Here is a 9,248-nt window from a genome sequence, read left to right on the forward strand (position 1 = left end):
TTTGACTGTGAAACATCAGTCTACTAGTGTAATCTAATTGCAGTTGCCTGCCTGCCAGCGTGTGTGCCAGGCCCACTTGCCAACTAGTGCCACCAATCATATTTGTTATAACAGTAGTGTAAATATTTAAAAAAAAAAACTTTTTTGACTGTGAAACATCAGTCTGCTAGTGTAATCTAATTGCAGTTGCCTGCCTGCCAGCATGTGTGCCAGTCCCACTTGCCAAGTTAGTGGCACCGCTCATATTTGTTGTAACAGTAGTGTAAATATTTTTAAAAAAACTTTTTTGACTGTGAAACATCAGTCTACTAGTGTAATCTAATTGCAGTTGCCTGCCTGCCAGCGTGTGTGACAGGCCCACTTGCCAAGTTAGTGGCACCACTCATATTTGTTGTAACAGTAGTGTAAATATTTAAAAAAAAAACTTTTTTGACTGTGAAACATCAGTCTGCTAGTGTAATCTAATTGCAGTTGCCTGCCTGCCAGCGTGTGTGCCAGGCCCACTTGCCAAGTAAGTGGCACCACTCATATTTGTTAAAACAGTAGTGTAAATATTTAAAAAAAAAAAACTTTTTTGACTGTGAAACATCAGTCTGCTAGTGTAATCTAATTGCAGTTGCCTGCCTGCCAGCGTGTGTGCCAGGCCCACTTGCCAAGTTAGTGGCACCACTCATATTTGTTGTAACAGTATTGTAAATATTTTTTAAAAAAACTTTTTTCACTCTGAAACTTCAGTCTGCTGGTGTAATCTAATTGCAGTTGCCTGCCTGCCAGCGTGTGTGCCAGGCCCACTTGCCAACTAGTGCCACCAATCATATTTGTTATAACAGTACTGTAAATATTTAAAAAAAAAAAACTTTTTTGACTGTGAAACATCAGTCTGCTAGTGTAATCTAATTGCAGTTGCCTGCCTGCCTGCCAGCGTGTGTGCCAGGCCCACTTGCCAAGTTAGTGGCACCACTCATATTTGTTGTAACAGTAGTGTAAATATTTAAAAAAAAAACTTTTTTGACTGTGAAACATCAGTCTGCTAGTGTAATCTATTTTCAGTTGCCAGTCCAGCCTGCCACTGCCAGCCTGTGTGTCAGGCTCACAGCATATACTGTGCCTACTTCCTCAGTGCCACCACTCCTATCTGGTGAAACATTAGTGTAAATTTTAAAAAAAAAACTTTTACATCAGTCTGCTAGTGTAATCTAATTTCAGTTGCCAGCCCAGCTTGCCACTGCCAGCCTGTGTGTCAGGCTCACAGCATATACTGTGCCTACTTCCTCAGTGCCACCACTCATATCTGGTGTAACATTAGTGTAAATTTTTTTAAAACATTTTTTTTACATCAGTCTTCTAGTGTAATCTAATTTCAGTTGCCAGGCCAACCTGCCACTGCCAGCCTGTGTGTCAGGCTCACATTATATACTGTGCCTACTTCCTCAGTGCCACCACTCATATCTGGTGTGACATTAGTGTTATTTTTTTTTTTTTTTTAAAAACTTTTACATCAGTCTGCTAGTGTAATCTAATTTCAGTTGCCAGGCCAGCCTGCCACTGCCAGCCTGTGTGTCAGCCTCACAGCATATACTGTGCCTACTTCCTCAGTGCCACCACTCATATCTGTTGTAACATTAGTGTACATTTTTTTAAAAAATGTTTTTACATCAGTCTGCTAGTGTAATCTAATTTCAGTTGCCAGGCCAGCCTGCCACTGCCAGCCTGGGTGTCAGGCTCGCAGCATATACTGTGCCTACTTCCTCAGTGCCACCACTCATATCTGTTGTAACATTAGTGTAAATTTTTTTTAAAAAAAACTTTTACCTCAGTCTGCTAGTGTAATCTAATTGCAGTTGCCTGCCTGCCTGCCAGCGTGTTTGCCAGGCCCACTTGCCAACTAGTGACAACAATCATATTTGTTATAACAGTAGTGTAAATATTTTAAAAAAAACTTTTTTGACTGTGAAACATCAGTCTGCTTTTTTGTGTCAGGCTCACAGCGTATACTGTGCCCACTTGCCCAGTTGCACCACTCATATTTTTTTTAATAGTAGTGTAAGTCTACATTTAAAAAAAAAATGACATTCAGAGGCAGGCCATTCCGCAGGTGCCATCGTGGTCGTGGTGCTGTGATTCCCTTTGGCCATAGAATAATGCCCAGAGTTAGGCCACGTACCATGAACACGAAAAGTTCTGATGAAATAGTTGACTTTATAACACAGGACACCCAAACTTCTACAGCTTCCGCTCGTAACCATGACGCACCATCCACCTCCAGCTTAGCTTCGGGCACCTCTCAAGTGACCAGTGCCACTTGCCCGCCTGCCGTCACCACCAACACTAGCACCACAGCCACTTCACTTGATCTGTCAGAGGAGTTATTGACACATCAGTTGGAAGAAATGAGTGATGCACAACCATCATTGACAGAGGATGTAGATAACAGTGATATGTCGCAGTCAGGCAGCATTACAGACATGGACGTACGGTGTGATGATGATGATGATGTTGTACCCACTGCTGCTTCCTTTGTTGATTTGTCAGATACAAGTGAAGCGGTTGATGATGATGTGTCCTTGGATGTCACGTGGGTGCCCACTAGAAGAGAAGAAGAAGAGGGGGAAAGTTCAGATGGGGAGACAGAGAGGAGGAGGAGGAGGAGAAAAGTTGGAAGCAGGGGGAGGTCATCGCAAGGAGATAGTGGAACAGTCAGACAGCATGCATCGGCACCCTGGGTCAGCCAGACAGCACGCCAATCAACGCATGCTGTTGCCACCACCAGAATGCCGTCATCGCAGAGCTCAGCAGTGTGGCATTTTTTGTGTGTGTCTGCCTCTGACAACAGCGATGCCATTTGCAACCTGTGCCAAAAGAAACTGAGTCGTGGGAAGTCCAACACCCACCTAGGTACAACTGCTTTGCGAAGGCACATGATCTCACATCACAAATGCCGATGGGATGAACACATGAGTAGAAGCAGCACACAAACTCAAAGCCGCCATCCTCCTCCTGGTCCAGCATCTTCAGCCACATCAACCACTGCTGTACTCCTTGCCCCCTCTCAACCATCCACCACTCAGTCTCTCTTCTGTAGCAGTTCCTGGTCATCTGCCCACAGTCAGGTGTCTGTCAAGGACATGTTTGAGCATAAGAAGCCAATGTCCCAAAGTCACCCCCTTGCCTGGCATCTGACAGCTGGCTTGTCTGAACTCTTAGCCTGCCAGCTTTTATCATACAAGCTGGTGGAGTCTGAGGCGTTCAAAAAATTTGTATCTATTGGGACACCGCAGTGGAAGGTACCCTTCTGAAATTTCTTTTCACAAAAGGCAATCCCCAACCTGTACTCGATTGTGCGAAAGGAAGTAATGGCATGTCTGGCACACAGCGTTGGGGCAAGGGTCCATCTGACCACTTATAGCTGGTCTGCAAAGCATGGTCAGGGCAGGTATATCACCTGCACTGTGCATTGGGTAAACCTGCTGACGGCTGACAAGCATGGAATGCGTGGCTCTGCAGAGGAGTTGGTGACACTGCCACGACTTGCAGGCAGGTCTGCTGCTACCTCCTCTACTCCTCCTACTCCATCCTCTTCCATAACCTCTTCCTTGGCTGAGTCCTCTTCTGCTGCTGTGTCTTGCTCCACATCAACGGCACCCCCCCAGCTCCCCAGGTACAATTCAACATCCCGGATACGGCAGTGTCACGCCGTCTTGTGGTTGACTTGCCTGAAAGCAGAGAGTCACACCGCACCAGCACTCCTGTCCGCCCTGAACGCACAGGTGGATCAGTGGCTGACTCCGCACCAACTGGATATTGGCAAAGTTGTTTCTGACAATGGAAGTAATTTGGTGGCGGCATTGAAATTGGGCAAGTTGACACATGTGCCGTGCATGGCACCTGTGTGTAATCTGATTGTACAACGCTTTGTGCATAAGTACCCAGGCTTACAGGACGTCCTGAAGCAGGCCAGGAAGGTGTGTGGCCATTTCAGGCGTTCCTACACGGCCATGGCGCACTTGTCAGATATCCAGCGGCGAAACAACCTGCCAGTGAGGCGCTTGATTTGCGACAGCCCGACACATTGGAATTCAACACTCCTAATGTTCGACCGCCTGCTCCAACAAGAAAAAGCTGTTAACAAGTATTTGTATGACAGGGGTGCTAGGACAGCCTCTGGGGAGCTGGGGATTTTTTTGCCACGTTACTGGACGCTCATGCGCAATGCCTGTAGGCTCATGCGTCCTTTTGAGGAGGTGACAAACCTAGTCAGTCGCACTGAAGGCACCATCAGCGACATCATACCATTTGTTTTCTTCCTTGAACGTGCCCTGCGAAGAGTGCTGGATCAGGCCGTAGATGAGCGTGAAGAGGAAGAGTTGTGGTCTCCATCACCACCAGAAACAGCCTTATCAGCATTGCTTGCTGGACCAGCGGCAACGCAGGAAGAGGATTGTGAGGAAGAGGAGTCAGAGGAGGAATGTGGCTTTGAAGAGGAGGAGGAAGACCAAGCACAACAGGCATCCCAGGGTGCTCGTTGTTGTCACCTATCTGGTACCCGTGGTGTTGTACGTGGCTGGGGGGAAGAAGATACCTTCAGTGAGAACAGTGAGGACGAGGAATGGGACATGAGTAGCTCGGCATCCAACCTTGTGCAAATGGGGTCTTTCATGTTGTCGTGCCTGTTGAGGGACACTCTTATAAAAAAGCTGAAGGAGAACGAACTGTACTGGGTGTCCACGCTGCTAGACCCCCGGTATAAGCATAAAGTGACTGAAATGTTACCGAATTCCCGCAAGTCGGAAAGGATGGAGCAGTTCAAAAATAAATTAAAAAGTATGCTTTACACAGCATATAAGAGTGATGTCACAGCACAACGGGAATCTAACAGGAGAAGAGATGAAAGTAATACTCCTCCCACGACCACGCCGGCAAGGACAGGACGCTTTCCAGACGTGTTGTTGATGGAGGACATGCAGACCTTTTTAACTCCTATGCATTGCCACAGCCCTTCGGGATCCAGCCTCAGAGAACAACTCAACCGACAGGTAGCAGACTACCTTGCATTAACTGCGGATCTCTACACTCTGAGGAGGGATGAACCCCTTGACTACTGGGTGTGCAGGCTTGAACTGTGGCCTGAGCTATCCCAATTTGCAATCGAACTTCTGGCCTGCCCCGCTTCAAGTGTCCTGTCAGAAAGGACCTTCAGTGCAGCAGGAGGTATTGTCACTGAGAAGAGAAGTAACCTATGTCAAAAAAGTCTTGATTATCTCACCTTTATTAAAATGAATGAGGGATGGATCCTGAAGGAACTGACATTGGGCGATACATTCGAGTAAAAAAGGCCTGATGAGATGAGCTGCCTTGGGCTAAAAATGGTCCACGCGCTGCTGTATTTTATCTTCGAATGCCGGATGACTTGCGTGACTTATCCGCCAACAACTAGGGTTCAAGCCGCAATGTTTTAGGGCACTTTCTAACTGTCAAATAAATATCAATTTTTCTGGCCGCTGCTACAGCAGCGGCTGCAACAATACCTCATTTTTCAGGCATGTGTACATGCCTAATGTTTCTGGCCTCTGGCGCTGCACTGTGGCTTCGAAACCCAAACCAAAAAAAAGGCACATAACAGGGATTAAACTGCTAAGAATAGTACTACTTAACACACCACTCATATCTGGTGGCACAGTAGATTGCACGCGCAGTGCCCCAAATTTGAAGTAGGAGGACCGACCAAGCATCTTTTTCCATCTCCCGGTTCCTAACAATTATCTCTGGGTTCCTAAAAATGATGCCATACCTGTACTCGATTGTGCAAAAAGAAAGTCATGGCATATGGGGTCTTTCATGCTGTCATGCCTGTTGAGGGTCGGGGACCCTCGTATAAAAAGGCTGAAGGAGAACGACCTGTACTGGGTGTCCAAGCAACTTTTTCCATCTCCCGGTTCCTAAACATTATCTCCGGGTTCCTAAAATCGATGCCATACCTGTACTCGATTGTGCAAAAGGAAGTCATGGCATATGGGGTCTTTAATGCTGTCGTGCCTGTTGAGGGTCGGGACCCTCGTATAGAAAGGCTGAAGGAGAACGACCTGTACTGGGTGTCCAAGCATCTTTTTCCATCTCCCGTTTCCTAACAATTATCTCTGGGTTCCTAAAATCGATTCCTTACCTGTACTCGATTGTGCAAAAGGAAGTCATGGCATATGGGGTCTTTCATGATGTCGTGCCTGTTGAGGGTCGGGGACCCTCATATAAAAAGGCTGAAGGAGAACGACCTGTACTGGGTGTCCAAGCATCTTTTTCCATCTCCCGGTTCCTAAAAATTATCTCCGGGTTCCTAAAATCGATGCCATACCTGTACTCGATTGTGCAAAAGGAAGTCATGGCATATGGGGTCTTTCATGCTGTCATGCCTGTTGAGGGTTGGGTACCCTCGTATAAAAAGGCTGAAGGAGAACGACCTGTACTGGGTGTCCAAGCATCTTTTTCCATCTCCCGGTTCCTAACAATTATCTCCGGGTTCCTAAAATCGATGCCATACATGTACTCGATTGTTGAAAAGGAAGTCATGGCATATGGGGTCTTTCCTGCTGTCATGCCTGTTGAGGGTCGGGGACCCTCGTATAAAAAGGCTGAAGGAGAACCACCTGTACTGGGTGTCCAAGCATCTTTTTCCATCTCCCGGTTCCTAACAATTATCTCCGGGTTCCTAAAATCGATGCCATACCTGTACTCGATTCTGCAAAAGGAAGTCATGGCATATGGGGTCTTTCATGCTGTCGTGCCTGTTAAGGGTCGGGGACCCTCGTATAAAAAGTCTGAAAGAGAACGACCTGTACTGGGTGTCCAAGCATCTTTTTCCATCTCCCGGTTCCTAACAATTATCTCTGCGTTCCTAAAATCAAAGCCATACCTGTACTCGATTGTGCAAAAGGAAGTCATGAAATATGGGGTCTTTCATGCTGTCGTGCCTGTTGAGGATCGGGGACTCTCGTATAAAAAGGCTGAAGGAGAACGACCTGTACTGGGTGTCCAAGCATCTTTTTCCATATCCCGGTTCCTAAAAATTATCTCCGGGTTCCTAAAATCGATGCCATACCTTTACTTGATTGTGCAAAAGGAAGTCATGGCGTATGGGTTCTTTCATGCTGTCGTGCCTGTTGAGGGTCGGGAACCCTCATATAAAAAGTCTGAAGGAGAACGACCTGTACTGGGCGTCCAAGAATCTTTTTCCATCTCCCGGTTCCTAACAATTATCTCCGGGTTTCTAAAATCGATGCCATACCTGTACTCGATTGTGCAAAAGGAAGTCATGGCATATGGGGTCTTTCATGCTGTCGTGCCTGTTGAGGGTCGGGGACCCTCGTATAAAAAGGCTGAAGGAGAACGACCTGTACTGGCTGTTCAAGCATCTTTTTCCATCTCCCGGTTCCTAACAATTATCTGCGGGTTCCTAAAATCGATGCCATACCTGTACTTGATTGTGTAAAAGGAAGTCATGGCATATGGGGTCTTTCATGCTGTCGTGCCTGTTGAGGGTCGGGGACCTTCGTATAAAAAGGCTGAAGGAGAACGACCTGTACTGGGTGTCCAAGCATATTTTTCCATCTCTCGGTTCCTAAATTCCATGCCATATACACGTCACCTGATAGGGGACACCGCAGTGGAAGGTACCCGGCCACAATTTCTTTGCACAAAAGGCAATCCCGGACCCCAACCTGTACTCGATTGTGCAAAAGGAAGTAACCTAACAATGGGTCCCAGACCGCACGTCTTGTAATTCTCTGTCTGGGAAATTATATATCTATCAAATCTATCTATTTATCTATCAAATCTATCTAACTATCAATCGTATCTATCAAATGTATATTGCATCTATTGATCTATGTAATTCGTATCTATCAAATGTATATTGCATGTACTGATCTATATAATTCGTATCTATCAAATGTATATTGCATCTATTGATCTATGTAATTTGTATCTATCAAATGTATATTGCATCTATTGATCTTTGTAATTAGTATCTATCAAATGTATATTGCATCTATTGATCTATGTAAATCGTATCTATCAAATGTATATTGCATCTATTGATCTATGTAATTCATATCTATCATATGTATACTGCATCTATTGATCTATGTAATTCGTATCTATCAAATGTATATTGCATCTATTGATCTATGTAATTTGTATCTATCAAATGTATATTGCATCTATTGATCTATGTAATCTATGTATCTATCTATCTATCTATCTATCTATCTATCTATCTATCTATCTATCAAATCTATCTATCTCGTGGCTGGACTGTTTTGTGACAGCCACTTGTGTTTCGGCCAAATTTGAAGTATGAGGACTGACCAAGCATCTTTTTCCATCTCCCGGTTCCTAAAATCAATGCCATATACACCTCCCCCGATAGGGGGAGTAACAGGTATTAAACTGCTAAGAATAGTACTACTTAACACACCACTCATATCTGGTGGCACAATAGATTGCACGCGCAGTGCCCCAAATTTGAAGCAGGAGGACTGACCAAGCATCTTTTTCCATCTCCCGGTTCCTAAAATCCATGCCATATACATGTCCCCTGGTGCCGCAACTGCCTCTGGTAACCTTACCATGGGTCCCAGCCCGCACGTCTTGTAATTCTCCGTCTGTGAAATTATATATCTATCAAATCTATCTAACTATCAATCGTATCTATCAAATGTATATTGCATCTATTAATCTATGTAATTTGTATCTATCAAATGTATATTGCATCTATTGATCTATGTAATTCGTATTTATCAAATGTATATTGCATCTATTGATCTATGTAATTCGTATCTATCAAATGTATATTGCATCTATTGTTCTATGTAATTTGTATCTATCTAATGTATATTGCAACTATTGATCTATGTAATTCGTATCTATCAAATGTATATTGCATCTATTGATCTATGTAATTCGTATCTATCAAATGTATATTGCATCTATTGATCTATGTAATTCGTATCTATCAAATGTATATTGCATCTATTGATCTATGTGATTTGTATCTATCAAATGTATATTGCATCTATTGATCTATGTAATTTGTATCTATTATATGTATATTGCATCTATTGATCTATGTAATTTGTATCTATCAAATGTATATTGCATCTATTGATCTATATAATTTGTATCTATCAAATGTATATTGCATCTATTGATCTATGTAATCTATGTATCTATCTATCAAATATATCTATCTCGTGGTT

The sequence above is a fragment of the Bombina bombina genome, chromosome 3 (genome assembly GCF_027579735.1).
Source record: "Bombina bombina isolate aBomBom1 chromosome 3, aBomBom1.pri, whole genome shotgun sequence".
Lineage (NCBI taxonomy): Eukaryota > Metazoa > Chordata > Amphibia > Anura > Bombinatoridae > Bombina > Bombina bombina.